We start from the raw sequence: 4784 nt of genomic DNA on the forward strand, positions 1-4784 counted from the left end.
CCTCCCCTCCCCTCCCCCTCCTCCACTGGAGCACCAGAACCTTTCAATCCCTCTGCACCCTAGGCCACACTGTACTGTTAGGCCTTGCAAAAGAAGCCTACCCGATGAAAGGGCATTGGTAAACACTTCCCGTGCAGAGCCCTGCAAAGGGAAAGAAAAGTCATTCTCTTGTAGAATCTATCACAGTTTGTTGACAGAATATATTCGTCTAGGACCCCCTCCCTCAGTTTTTCCTCAGAAAACCATACTGTTTATTGTTGCTCTCTTTGTCATCATCTTTCAGTGTCCTTTTTTCATTTCCCTGCAGTACCCTGAAACCTTCACTGCCCTTCTGCAGCCTGTCAGAATCATCTCCTCATTGGCTAACACTGCGTGCTACATCGATTCCCATTTCTTGGCCTTCCATTGCCTGTGCTTTGCCTTCAGCCTGTTATCCTTTGTTTATTGTTGCCAAACTGCTTTTTCAAGGTTGAGCTCCAATCTTACCTCCTCACTGCTACTCTGACCCTCTATCCTCTCATCCATCTTTGAACCCAATTTAAGAACAAATGTCAACAGACTGTTTCAGGATTGCCCGTATTCTCTTCCCAGTAAGACTGTAAATCCTTGGAGAGCTGAGTCCATGTCTTTTATTTAAAAGACACTGTGCTCCACACTGTGAGGCACAGAACAGGAGATCAATAAAGAACTTTAACAATTTAGAGCAGCATCATTTAAACGCCGTGTGAGAACAGATGAATGGGTGGGAGATGCTTGAGTCAAACAAATTAAGTCAAACTTGTGGTTCTGTAACATTTTCTTTCATTCAGCATTCACGTAACATTTATGGATCACCTCTATGTGCCAGGTATCATGATAGATTTTGGTGATTCATAGATGACTAAAAATGGCCCCTTGCCCACAAGCATCTCCTTATCTGGTTAGACAACACAGAGATTAAGAAATGAATATATTACTGGGTGATAATTGCTCTCATGGAGGTATGCCATGGAGGTGCCATGACAGTTCAGGAAGGCTGGCCTCAGTCTACCTAGGTGTGGTCAGGGAAGGTTTCACAGAGAAAGTCAGGCATGAGCTGACTTTTGAAGGTGGCATATGATGTGAGCCATATTCAGCTTATTGGAGACATTGAATCCCAACTACTCGTGCGATCTCTGACCCATCCAAATGTAGATAACTCATATCAAACTCTAACCTGATGGGAGGTATATGCTTTCTCTTTGGAGGTAATTAGGCACCTCTTAGGCCTTTTAGTAACTTCAGTGCAGGAAAGCACCGTGCAGCACGAAAGAGTTCTTGCATTTCCAGAATCTGAGCAACCTGGCAGAACAAGGCCCTTTGGATTAGGGGCCAGTTTAACATAATAGCTGTCTGAAGTCTTCAAAGTCTACTTGTAAAACCAAAGTGGCAGTTTGACTACAGTGTATTCAGCATCTAAGGTTCCTATTGCTTGGCTAAACTTCATTACCCTTATCAAACATCTCTAATGCTAAATAACCATAATCCCTCCTTTGTCTAAGAATAAATGTAATTACTGACTATACCAGGTAGGGGAAATGAAATTGCCTTAGCAAGCTTCCACATGCCACCTCCAAGCTGAAAGAACACAAAACTCTGTTAATTCTTAACTTATTTCTTGGCTGCACGCATTTCCATACACCGCATATGTTAATGTGTGGAGAAAGTGTGCAATTTATAACAAGTGCATACTTAGAAGCATTGCTAGGAAAGCAACATTTCAGAGTTTAGCTGCACAGGCAGGAGGCCTGAGTTCACACCTCTAAACCTTGGAGACTAACACCCTACATACTCTGGAGTCAGTTCATCTTCTGTTGATACCTGCAATTGGCTCCTGTGTTCCCAGAAGCAGCAGGACGATCAAGAGAGTCCAAGGAGAAGCTCCAGTTTTGGCGGGACTTCTGGGAGACCAGGTGGTTGGGAGTAATTAAGGTCTGATTCCTGGTAGCCTCTCACCAACGTAATTAGGCGCCTTCAACCACTAATGAATCTCACATGCATGTTGGGGTATTTAAATCATCCAAGAAAGCCTTGGCCACAGAGACATCTTGCATCACATTCAGGAATGACCTGCTGGGCTCTCTGTCCCCAGAGCTGTCCGGTCCTCACAACTGAGGGCATTTTTAATCACCTGCAAATTCAGTCTAGCTCTTGACTCGGGGGCCAGTCCTGTCTGAGATAGTGGGATTTTGAGGTGCCCTAGGGCAATAGCTTGTCATCGTAAGCATTATATTTGGTCAGGATTTGACCTCATCTATCAGTCTAACAATTCAGATTCTGTTTTGTTCTTGTGACAAAGAACTGTTCTTGGACCCCAGCCCTTAGAACTGGGTTTCTGTGATAGATGCCTGGCCCTGAATCTTTCAGGCCTAGGGTCCAGCCTTGTTCTTTCTTTAGCCCTCTTAGAAACTGGAGTTCTGCCCCAGACTTGAGCCCATTGGATTTCCTCTCTGCTAATTGCTACCAGACAAGAAGTTCCTGGATGTCTAATGCTGTGTCCCATCTATCTGCCAGACTAATCAGTGGCTTCCTTTTTCCGGATATTCCTCATGCTGACCTTCTTACCTCAACCAGCTGTCCCATTCTTTTAGCTTTGTGTCAGAATTCCTCCCAAGGCCACTTCTCAGATCTCTAGACCTTTGAGTCCCTGTGCTTTGCTCTCTTTCTTTTTTGAGTGCCTCGGCACACAGGCACTTTATCTGTTTTCTTTGCCTCTTAGTAGCTCTCATCACCAGTTATCTCTTGGGATTCTTCTGTCTCTCAAAGACTGGCTAGAAAATGAGACAGTCTTTTCTGCCCACACATGATTGTTGGCCTCAAAGACAAGTCCACAGGTCCAGTTCACTTTAAGACTTGTGCTTTTAATCATGGAGAAACAAAGAGGGGACATTATAAAGGAAAAAAGTTATTATAGTCCTTCTCTGTACTTCCTAACACCTTGTTGGTATGGTACATTGATTTATGCCCCTTTCTTCTATTTGTCCCTGCTTTTTCACCATATTTCCTATTCCATCTTCCCTGTTTTGTTCCATCAACCCTTGCTTCTGTAAAAACCCTTTAGCTTACAAATTTTGTATGTTCATCCATTCAGCAATTTTTGAGTGCCTACTATAGGCTAGGAACTGTATAGACACTAGGAATATAGTGTTGAACAAGGAAAATCATGCGCCTGCTATTATGGAGCTTGTGTTTTAGTTAGAGGGAGATTAGTAATGAACACATTGAACAGTGTGTGTGTGTGTGTGTGTGTGTGTGTGTGTGTGTGTGTGTGTGTGTTAGAATATCAGATACTAGTAAGTGATATGCAGCAAAATAAAAGACAGTAATGGGAGAGTGACCAGAGCCTATTTCTGATTGTGTGGTCAGTCTGCTTTTCTCAGGAGGTAACTTTTAGGCTTAGAGCTGAATGACACAAAGGAGACAGGAATGTGAAAATCAATGGGATTGTGTAAAATTACCTAAGAGGAGTGTAGATAGTTGAGAGAATGGTGCCTAGATCTGAGATCTAAGGCTTTGTAGCCTTTAGAAGTCTAGCGGAGGAGGATCCAGCATCTGAGATTGAATACAAGCAACCAGTAGGAGGAAAACCAAGGGCATAGCATCAAGAAAGGCGCATGAAAAAAGTGTTTTAAAGAGAAGGGAGTGACTGACTGCCAAATGCTACTGAGAAATCAGATGAGAGGCGAGCACAATTGGCCAGTTTTTCACTACATGAATGTCATTGATGACTTTGGCCATAATGGTGTCAGTGGCGGAGTGTGGACAGAAGCCTAAATGGAGTGGGTTGAAGAGAGATTGGGCTGTGAAGGAGCTTCAACAGAGACATACGTGACTCTTTGAAGAAATGGTGCTGGGAAAGGGACCAGGGTAAGTGAGCACATGCAGAAGGGGTGGAAGGTTAAGACTTTTTTTTTTTTCAAGTGGGAGATACCAGGTCATGTTTGTATGCAGATAGGGGTAATCCAGTAGGAAGAAACTGAAGTTTCAGGAGAGGACATCATTATAGGATGGAAATTCTTGAGTAGGTAAAATGGAATGGGATCCAGAGAGCAAGTTGTCGGGTTTAACCATAGGAAGTCTGTCTGAAGGTCCAAACAAGGCAGAATACAAGGTGATCTCTTGTCTCAAATGGATATTGTTCATTCATTTCTAAGCCCCTAAAGGTCATACACCCCTCAGGAGTGATCTCTGCGGACATTTGCTCAGGACACCTCTTTCCAACATCTCTTATGGGGACTTTTGCAGCATCTACCTTACTGTGAGTTGCCTGTGTGTGCTCCAGGTCTTAGTCTGTTCTGCAACTAACTGAGCCCTGGCTCTCTAGGCTTTGAGCACAGAAATCCTAGGGCTTATAGACAATCATGCAGGGCCTCATAGGCACAGTAAGGAGTTTGGGAGTTAGGTTTTGGTTTGTTTGTTTATTTCAGCTTTATCGAGGTATAATTAACATATAACATTGTATATGTTTACGGTGTATTGAATACAATGTGATTTGATACATGTATATATTGCAAAAGACTACCACAGGAGGGTTAGTTTACACCTCTATCTTTTTTTGTGTGTGTGGTGAGAACACTTAAGATCTACTCTCAGCAACTTTCAAGTACAATATACAAAATGCAGTGGGAAGACACTGGATGGTTTTCAAAAGGAAATTAAGTTTCATTTGAAGACAAGGACTCTTGCTCTTCTGTATACAATAGATTGGAGGGGGCCAGAGTGGAAGCTGAGGAGAGCCCGAGGGAGACTGTTGAAATATTTTAGAT

Source organism: Lipotes vexillifer, unplaced genomic scaffold (assembly GCF_000442215.2).
Source record: "Lipotes vexillifer unplaced genomic scaffold, Lipotes_vexillifer_v1.1 scaffold560, whole genome shotgun sequence".
NCBI lineage: Eukaryota > Metazoa > Chordata > Mammalia > Artiodactyla > Lipotidae > Lipotes > Lipotes vexillifer.